This window comes from Giraffa tippelskirchi, chromosome 1, assembly GCF_054371585.1.
Source record: "Giraffa tippelskirchi isolate mGirTip1 chromosome 1, T2T-mGirTip1v1.2.pri, whole genome shotgun sequence".
Lineage (NCBI taxonomy): Eukaryota > Metazoa > Chordata > Mammalia > Artiodactyla > Giraffidae > Giraffa > Giraffa tippelskirchi.
This window is the reverse complement of record NC_137275.1, coordinates 189,089,909-189,100,843: the sequence shown is the minus strand read 5'-3', so window position 1 is coordinate 189,100,843 and position 10,935 is coordinate 189,089,909.

The window sequence follows — 10,935 nt, the reverse complement described above, 5'->3', positions numbered from 1 at the left end:
AAGTCAACCACTGGACTGCCAGGGCAGTCCCCTTGCTAGTGTTTTGCAGTTTTCCCTTCAGTGCTCTAAGCACTTATAATAGGATGATAGAACTCCAAAGTGAGAAGCTACCTAAGAAATAATTTCTTATTTTAAATAGAAGGAAACAGATTTAGGGTGGGTAAATTGACTTGCCAAATGTGATGTCATTGGTTTTAGCAGAGCTGGAACTAGATTCTAAGATTCCAGTGTATTTTCCCTGACCTACAGAGTGCTGCCTCCTCAGAAAAAATGTTATTGTTATTTCAGCTCTTTATTGATGGCCCAGATTTTAGCAGACTGTGTCGCTTAGTGAAAAATAGTCTTGTTTGGTTCTAGCAGCATTAGTACAGCAATGAACAGATTGGTACCACTTTAACATGGAATTTTCTTTCCCTCCTGTCTCTGGTTTTTTTTTTTTTTCTTTCTTTCTCCTCTCTGGGATTTTTGGCTTTGTTACTGATTATTTGGGCTTCCTAGGTGATGCAGTCCTAAAGAATCTGCATGCAAGTACAGGAAATGCAGGAGACTGGGGTTCCATCCCTGGGTTGGGAAGATCCCCTGGAGGGGGAAATGGCAACCCACTCCAGTTTTCTTGCTGGGAAAATCCCATGGACAGAGGAACCTATTGAGCATCCATGGGATCGCACAAGAGTTGGACATGACTGAGCATGTACCTACACACACACTAATGCGTAAAATAGTTGTATCAGAGGTCACCTTGATTTAAGTAAAAGTAAGTGTATAAATCAGCCCAGTCCCAGGAATTCCCTGGTGGTCCAGTGGTTAGGACTTCAAACTCTCACTGCTGATGCTGAGGGCCCAGGTTCAACCCCTAGTCAGGGAACTAAGATCCCACAAGCAGAAAAAAAAAATCCTACAGCCAAAACCAAAATCAGGCCAGCTCCAAGTGTTGTGAACACTCATTCATCTTTTGCTCTTCAAATCAACAATGAATTGTTTATGTAAAAAAAACAAACAAAAAAGTGCAGTTTGAAGAATCCCTTGAAGTTTTCTTCTTTTTAACTATTTACTTTTGAAATAAACAAGCTGAATTTAACTGCCTAGTTTTGAATTCAGTAAACTAGTTTGAGTAAATCGAAACTTACACATGTGTGTTAAGTTCACACACAGAGAGAGCTCACACTGTACTCTTCTCCCTGAGAGGAGGAGCCAGCATTCCAGCGTGGAGAGCAGGGTGGTGATACCCACCCAGTGCTGTTATCTTGGAAGATATGGCTGTCACTCTAGCAACACGCAGTATGAAGCTGTATCTATTGTGAGGGTCCCTTTCTCCAGAGACATGTAGGACATGAAGTTGAAGCATGAGGCGCCGTGGACCATGAAATAAGGCCCATGAAAAGGCCATGAAATAAAGCCAGACATTTCTTTTTAGAGCAATCATCATTCCTGAGGAATAAAGGCAGATCTTTCTTGCCTGGAATCTTTTGATCATGAAGCATCAGAATGAGAAAATGGCTTTGAAAGACTTAACTAATCACGTGGAGCTTGCAAGCTGCCCAAGCGAGTCGTCATCTCCAAGGCTACAGCACAGCATTAAAGCCAACACATTCATTTTACATCTCCACGATCAGGCTTGTTTTCTCCTCTGTTCTCATCCTACTGCCCATATGGGGCCACATTCCCCATCTGTGTGTTCCTTTCATTCTTCACTGTTGAGATTTTAACTTCAATGATTATAAAAAATTATCATCAGGATCAAGTCTTGGTTTGATCATGTGCTTCACTTTCGAGAGCACATAACATCTTTTCTCTGAGAGCTAGGAGGATGTGTATTCCACACATTTTACAGGTAAAATAAGAGCACGGGGTTTATAGCAATTAGTTTCCCTTGAGCTGCCATCTGCATGTTATTTTTTTTTTTAATTTTAAAAACTTTTACTTTTTAGCCATACTGAGCATCATGTGGGATCTTAGTTCCCAGAACAAGGATTGAACCCGTATCCCCTGCATTGGAAGTGTGACATCTTAACCATTGAACCACCAGGGAAGTTCCCATCTGCTTATTAATGTCTCATGGGCAGCTGTCAACTTCCCAGGGCAGTCATTGTCCTGTTTTCCCTTCTCTTCCCTCCCCTCCTGCCCTTTTCTAAAATCTTTCCCAGTTATTCCCATGTCAATAGATGGAAACCCTATTCTTCCTGTTTCTGAGGCCAAACACCCATCACATCACCTTTGCTTTCTCTTTTGTCCTACTGTCTACAAATTTCCATCAGCAAATCGTATGGAATTGACCAGTGGCCTGCATCACCAATGCTACCTTTGGATTCTAGGCACAGAACTCTTTTGCCTACATTATTGTAATAGTTCCCTGTGGTGGTGGTTTGGTTGCTAAGTCCTGTCTGACTCTTGTGACCCCATGGACTGTAGTCCGCCAGGCTCCTCTGTCCATGGGATTTCCCAGGCAAGAATACTGGAGTGGGTTGCTATGTCCTTCTCCAGGGGATCTTCCTGACCCAGGGATTGAACTCATGTCTTTTGAATCAGAGACAGTCTCCTTCACTGCAGGCGGATTCTTTACCACTGAGCCAGGAGAGGAGTACAATAACTTCCTAACTGGCCCTTTTGTTCTGGACTATCTGTACTCAATATAGCAGCCAAAGTGATTCTTTCTATATATACCTGTGTCACTTCGCTCAAAACCTTCTAAAGCTCTGCACTGACTGTGGCTACAAGAGCTTTACTGATCAGGTTCACTGTCTCTCTGACCCCTGCTTCCTTGCCCTTTCTGTTTCCACCACCCTGGTTCCTTATTATTCTACAACTATGCTGAATAAGGTTTTACCTAGAGCCTTTGTACTTGTTCTTTTTCTGCCTGGAATGGATTCTCTCATATATATATATGTGAATCTCTCATAGATATATGCATATTATCTCATATCTTTATTAGAGAGACCTTCCTTAACTTTGCTATATGAAATAACAAACTATTTCTCCCCTCTCCTAAACCTTCTTACTCTATTTTTTTCCAAAGCAATTATCACCCTCTAAACCTTTATTTTTTTTCCCCTTCTTCTTCTTACAGGAGTATGAACTCCATGAAGGCAGGGACTTAATCTGGTCACTCCTATATTGCCTGGGTGTAGCCTGGCACTACACCTGTCCCATAAAGTATTTGTACTTACAAATACTTGTTGAATGAATGAATGTGAGTTAATGAATTCAGAGATATTCCAAGATGGAATGGGCTGCCTTAGTAGCCAAGAGATCCCATTCTTGAAGGAATTTCCCATATTGGCAGTTTGATATAAATGGACTGAAAGATTACAGGAGTTTGATCAGATTTGATGTCTTTCAAGGAAAACAACATAGTGTAAAATAGAGAGAGTGTGTCAGAGAGAACTGGGTTGAGTCTTTTCCCTGATACTTACTGGTTCTGTGACTTTGGATAATTTATTTAACTTTCCTAACCTCAATCCCTTAGGATTAGGAGGGATTCATGTGTTGCATGAACCCATGGCATTTATCACATCCCCCTCCAGCCTTCTGCACACAACTCCCCGTGTTTGTGGCCACTGTAACCCTTTCGTTCCAGTTGATTAATAGTCTCAAAATCATAACACATTTTATACATTCTTATATGGTGGTTATGACTAATATAATCTATGTAAAGCAGTTTCCCTGGTTCCTGATACTTAGTAAATTCATAGCAAACATGATATATGATGATACTAATGCTCCTTCCAACCTTGGGATACTGAGAAGCTATAGGGGACCTGCCCAAGGCCACCCGAGTGATGAACGTACCTGTTGACACTAGTTAGATCATGCTTTTCTCACCAGACTAGTTGGCTAAAAAGTTAGGGATTTCCATAATGTCTTATGAATGAACTTTTTGGCCAATCCTATATATTGTCAATTTCTCCCCTTCAGAATTTCTTCTTTAGTTCTGGGAAGATTCTTGCCTCTCCTGATTCTCCCTTGGTCTCTCGGATTGCTTTCTATTTTGAAATTTTTTTCTCAAGCCCATCTCGCCTACATTGCGATCTTTGCCACTGATAGTTATTTTGCCTAATGTCAATTTTTAAACCAAAAACAACGTCACCCCAGATTGCTAACACTGACTCATCGTTACGTGGGATGAATAGAATATCAGCTCATTCACTCCTAGAGCTGATATATCTTCTGCATAAACTGGATGCTCAGTAAACATCTGTTGATAAGCATTGGTCGCTCAGGTTTCAAGAAAGGGTCGAGGATAACAATATTTGTTATAATAAAGATTGTTATTGTCAACTGAACATGTTTATTTTCATAACTTGAGTATTTGTGGGCTTTTGTGTTATGATTTTGAGACTATTGAATCAACTGGAATGAAAGGGTTACAGTGGCCATAAACATGGGGAGTTGTGTGCAGAAGGATGGAGGGGGATGTGATAAATGCCAGGGGTTCATGCAATACCTTGTCATAATGATGAATTTGAAATCAAATGTGAGAACATTATAGCATATTGTTACTGAAGTAGTGGGTTGCTGAATGATATTTTCAGAATGATCACAGCCTTATCAAATTTGTCCATAAAAGAAAGGTAGAAACACACTGAAATAAACAGTTATCTAAGATGGCCAAAATGTGGGTAAATATTCTACAAAGAATATTTGTTGTATTTTGAATTTGAAAATGAAAATATGTTTTTATTTAAGAAAAAGAGTCCTGCAGACTTTCATCTCATGGAGATAAATCACTTCTCTGAGCTTTTGTTTTGTGCAAATTGAAAAGAGAAATCACAACATCTGTTCTACACATGTGAAGTTTAAGTGGGATGATGTATCTGCAATTGCTTTCTAAACTGTAGAGAAATGTATGGTTTCAGATGATTTAATTATTGGCCTTGCTGTTGAGACTCAGGTGAACAGCTATCTTTGATGTGGCTCTTGCCCAGAATATCTTCTGACTGTCTGTCTTTTTGGGGGTAGAAATACTCAAGTCTCATTTACCTCTCGAGTGACCACACTGCATGTGCTCACGTGAAAAAGGAAGATCTGGAATGAGAAAACACTACTGTTTTTTGGTGCAGTGGTAAAGAATCCACCTTCCAGTGTAGGAGATGCAAGAGATGTGGGTTTGATCCCTGGTCTGGAAGATCCCCTGCAGGAGGGCATGGCAACACATTCCAGTATTCTTGCCTAGAGAATCCCATGGACAGAGGAGGCTGACAGGCTACAGTCCATGGGGTTGCAAAGCACTGGACATGACTTAGCGACTGAGCACATGTGATCATAATTGGTTTCAGCAAGATTTTGGTTTTCCTGGCATATTAGTCCTTGAAAGATTCCTGCTTGAGCATCATTTCAAGTAGGTAAAACTGAATTTTGCATCTGTTATCTCTGGCTCTCCTGTCCTTGACAACGCTGCTGTGTCCTGATTACTTACTGTTGTTTGGTCACTGAGTCTGACTCTTTGTGATCCCATGGACTGTAGCCTGCCAGGCTCCTCTGTCCATGGGATTCTCCAGACAAGAATTCTGGAGTGGGTTGCCATTTCCTTCTCCAGGGGATCTTCCTGATCCAAGGTTCGAACCTGCCTCTCCTGCATTGGCAGGAGGATTCTTTACCACTGAGCAACCAGGGAAGCCTGATTACTTCCTGTACTTTCATCCAGTTCCTACCATTCTTCTAGTTCCAAAGCTGAACAGGTGCCCTCACCTTGATTCATGTGGGAAATAGCTGGAGCCTTCTCTGAGGGCCTCTACTTGACTGGTGACATTCTGCCTTGGGCCTCTTTTGGTCTGAGATGTGCAGTTGTTCCAAAGAGAGACACACAAGAGTAGGTGAGATCCATTCCATTTGCCATCTTTGCTGCATTGCTCCTCCTGGTAGGGAGAGATATCACTTTAGCAGAATGATACAACTTTCCCCTTGACAAGCAGTGCTTGATGGTGGGGCATATGCTGAGTGGCTCTATTGCCCATTATTCATCCTTTATCACCAAAGGACATCTGCTAAGACCCACATTCCTGAATATTTTGAACCATTTCATAAAGAAGAGTATTTACATTGCAGGCCTATGCATTCCCTTTGTCTAAGATGGGAAGTGGGGAAAAATCTGAATAGATGAATGATCAATTGATCCAATAATGAATGATCTTGATGGTCACACACAGGCATACATGTTCACAATCGTGGAGCCTTTGGCTAAGAGGGGAAGAAGAAGGCAGGGACCTTCAATGGATGTGTATAAGAAGGAGAAAAGAAGTAGAAAAGCAGAAGGGAAGCTGGGAAGGACATTGTAGGTGTTCTCACCTTTTTAGAAGTTCTACTTTACAAATCCAACTTTTGGATCTTCCTGGTTTATTGATCCTCTTCTATTGACCATAGTTTGCTGATTAGGCAGAGTCATTTTTTCTATATTGTATGTTTTATTTTTTTTTTTTACAAAAATTTTAGCCCAGAAAAATGTAAACATATATAAAAGTCTGTTATGACTCAACTTCAACAATGATCAGCTTATTAGTCAAATTTCTTTTAGCTATACAACATTCCTACTCTCCATGCCCATTGGACAATAGTTAGCCAGTCCCCAAATATCATATCATTTATCTGTATTTCAGTATGTAACTCTAGAATTCAGAAGACTCTTTTAAAAAGATAACCATACTATGATCATTTTTAAAAACTTTAACAATGCTTCCAGAATAGCATCAACTAATTAATCAATATTGAAATATTTCTGTTTTATATTTTTACATTGAAGCCACTGTTAACACAAGAATTAAAATAAACATGCCCTGACTAACAATAAGTAGCATTTATTGAGCTCTTATCATAGAAAATTTATACTGTCCTAAATGCTTCACAGGCTTCCCTGGTGGCTCAGACAGTAAAGAATCTGCCTGCAATGCAGGAGACCTGGGTTCGATCCCTGGGATGGGAAGATTCCCTGGACAAGGGACATGGCTACCCACTCCAGTATTCTTGCCTGGAGAATTTCATGGACAGAGGAGCCTGGTGAGCTACAGTCCATGGGGTTGCAAAGAGTCAGACACAACTGAGTGACAACCACCACCACAACAACAAATGCGTTACAAAATTCTATTCTTCAGTCCTTAAAATAGCTCTTTTATTGGTCTCATTTTACAGATGCAAAAACTGATGTTCAGAAAAGTGAATTGCCCAAGGTCACACAGTGAGTGTACCATTCCTCTGTCGGTTTATTCTCAGCTCTATATCTCACCTGTGCCCCTCTGCTCTGTAAGGCAGGAAACTACATGTCCCGGGGTCCCTTGATGAGGATTCCTGGTAACACTGGCCAGTTGGAGGTACTAGAGGTACTAGTGAAAGAGTGGAAAGGGTGGAGGGGGTCTCCGAGGGGAGAAACAGAGAATGTCTCCCTGCCATCATGACCCTGCTTCAGGCAGCTGCATCTCCTTCTGGGTTCTGTCTTCCTTGGACTGTTCCTCCCTCCAGGGTCTCAGTTCTCACTAGGCTGCTTCTGCTGCTGTGGTTCTATTTGCAGCTGGTTGGTCTTGGCTTCTGGGCTCTGGTAACGACCTTTACTTCTGCGTGTCACTCCAATTTCAGAGGCGATTAATGGGGTTTCTTTCCATTGCTTTGTATCTCCTGCTGTAGACTGAACGGTGTCCCTTCCAGATTCACATGTTGAAGCCTTAACCCCTTATATTCAGTGATAGGGTCTTTAGGGAAGTAATTAAGGTTAAACGAGCCATAAATGAGTGTGTGCTCAGTTGCTCAGCGCTCAGGACTCTTTGAGACCTCACTGACTGTAGCCTGCAAGGCTCCTCCATCCATGGGATTTCCCAGGCAAGAATACTGGAGTGGGTTGCGATTTCCTCCTCAAGGCCATAAGAGTGGGGCCCTGATCTGGTTGAATTAGAGTCCTTAAAGAAGAGACACAGACCTGGAGAATGGGCATTTGGACATTGGGCGGAAAGGGGAGGGTGGGATGAATTGGGAGAGTAGCGCTGACATAGATACACTACCAAGTATAACATAGATAGCTCATTGGAAGTTGCTGTGGAGCACAGGGAGCTCAGTCCAATGCTCTGTGAGGACCTGGATGGGTGAGATGGAGGGATGGGAGGGAAATCCAAAAGGGAGAGGATATGTGTATACATATAGCTGATTCACTTAATTGTACAGCAGAGACTAACATAATGGAAAAGCAATTATATTCCAATAAAAAAAGAGAGAAGAGACAGGAAAAGGCTGTCTCTCCCCTGCCTGTAAGGGAGAAAGGGACTATCTGTAAGGAAACCAGGAAGGGAGATCTCATCAGAACACGACGATGTTGGCATCCTGATCTTGGATTTCTAGCCTCTAGTACTGTGAGAAAATAAATTTATGTTTTTCAAGCCACCCAGCCTATGATATGTTGTTACATCTAATAAACAAGCTGACAAATATATCATGTTTTGCTTCTTTTCTTTACCTCTGGGATGCCATTTTCCTGCATTCAATTCCTGGTTCCTGTTTGAAACCCCTATGATGTTTTTGTGCTTTTGTTTCCCCCTTCTGGCCCCTGACTCACTCAGAAGTTCAGAACTGAGATTCCAGCCAAGGTCTGAAAAGACACCAAAATCTGTGCTCTTAATAGCTGTTGCACTTCCTAGATTGTTTTGGTTGTCTATAGAGATTGAGTGGGAAGGGCAAATAAATAATATGAAGCCGAGGCTCTGTGTGGGCTTCCCTGGTGACTCAGAGGTAAAGAATCTGCCTGCAATGCAGGAGACACATGTAGGAGACACAGATTTGATCCTAAGGGTTGAGAAGATCCCCTGGAGAAGGAAATGGCAATCCATTCCAGTATTCTTGCCTAGGAAACCCCACCAGTGGATGAGTCTGGTCGGCTACAGTTCTTGGCGTCACAAAAGAGTCAGACATGATTTAGCAACTAACAATAACAAGGGCCAGTGTCACCAAAACAGATGGAAATGGGAAAAAAGTTTCAAGTTTTCAGAGGCTTCCATATGACCTTTCGGATACTGCTTTTATAGTTAAAAGTGGAGGTTTGAGGTGGGGGATGTTTGGAGAGGGAATACGTCGGTTAGTGGTCTTGCTCTATCTGAAAGTAATGGCAGGGACTTCCCGGGTGGTCCAGTGCCTAAGACTCCGCTTTTTCAATGCAAGGGGCCAGGGTTCGATCCCTGATCAGGGAACTAGATTTGGTGCAATCAATTGAATAAATAAATATTAAAAAAAAATAAAGTGGCAGCAAAAGGGGCAGGGGTATTGTATGCACACTACCGCTGGGATGTATTCCTTTCCACTTTATGAAATCTACCCTGCAATTACATGTTAAGTCTGGAACTGCATGTCATGTTAGCTTGGCAGTGAATTATGTATTTTTTCTTTTTCTGAGAGCACATAGTATTTTGAATGTTAATGTGGGCAATAACATTTTTAATGTTATTTACTTTTCTCATTCTTTGTCAAGTCTTTCTACTTTTTCCATCAAGAGTTTACTTCTTTCTACGAAATTGGTGGAGAAGGTAGATACTTTGGGAGCTTTCACTTTTCCTCCCAGGAGCTTATATGTTGCATCTCTTAATGAGGATGCTGAGATCCACATGTCTTCCTGAGAACTGTAAGCAAATTCCTCACTAAGAATATGAGCCAAAGCAACTTGCTAATTGTTAATGAGAAGTGATCACTTTAGAAACACTGGTGGCTGTTCCATGGGTGGCTGATGAATAATAAATGGGCATCAGCTCTCCAAATGTCATGGACACATAATTTGCTTCTAGTTATAATGGCCAAGGGAATGAGCTCAGTGGGTGAACATGGTTAACAGCTTTCACAGTGACATGGTGATTATTAAGCTGGGCAATAATGCCCAGCAAAGGAAATTCCATCTCAAGCTATGATAGTAACAGATTATAGTGGGTGGGATGTGGAAGTGACATGTCCAAATTTGTCCAAATTTCTAACAAGTTATATTCAAGGTACACCTTACTAGAACCTTACAAAACTAACTAGATGCATGGAAATAATTTCATTTGGTACTTACTCATCTCCCCACAACACCTGCCCCCCAAAACAAAGCTATAGGCCTAAGGGCCTATGTCAGTGGTCTAAATTCCAATGGTCTTTAGAATGATCACCTTCCCCTTAAGTATTATTTTTAAAAAGGGTTTTTGATCAAGTCACCTGTTAATTTTTAAAACTATGCTCTCTTCTAAGACTAGAATGTTAACTAGACTTACAGAAATGACTTAAGGAGTATTACCTAAAACTAGTAATTTATTTAAGATATGATGTGATGATTTTCAAGTGATCTCAAATAAGAAATTGAAGAGAACTCTGAGAACCTTGCACTATGCTGTTGAGCACAACCAGCATGGATACAGGGATTTAAAGTTGCCTTCATAGGCCTAGTGCAAAACTATTTCTCTCTCCTACTCTCAATATTGTTTTAAATAATTTGCATCAAGAAAAATTTAAGCCCCATGTTTATGTAGGTGGATGATTGGTTGTCTAAGTAATTTCTATACTTTATTGCAGTGCAAAATTCAATTATTTTCCTCCACAGTTCTCTATATGCACAGTAAATATATTATATAATGTATTATCAGAATACACTGAAGAAGAAATATATGTGCATATGAGTACATATCTATATTATGTGCTTATTTTTGTTATCTCATTGCAATGCAGTCTGTATTGAAATAATATGTGAGGAAACTAATGTTCTATTTAATATCTTCAAATTAAGTAAATTCTATACCTATAGCTTTGATTCAATTTCAAATTCAATTCATTCAACAAATGATTTTGACAAGCTACTATGTACTTATTACAATGCTAGGCACTTTCCACAGATATTATCTCATTTAATGACCTGAGGAACCATTTATAAAAAAAATATTTTATTTATTTATCTAGCTGTGTCAGGTCTTAGTTGTGGTAGGCCAGATCTTCATTTGTGACATGCAAACT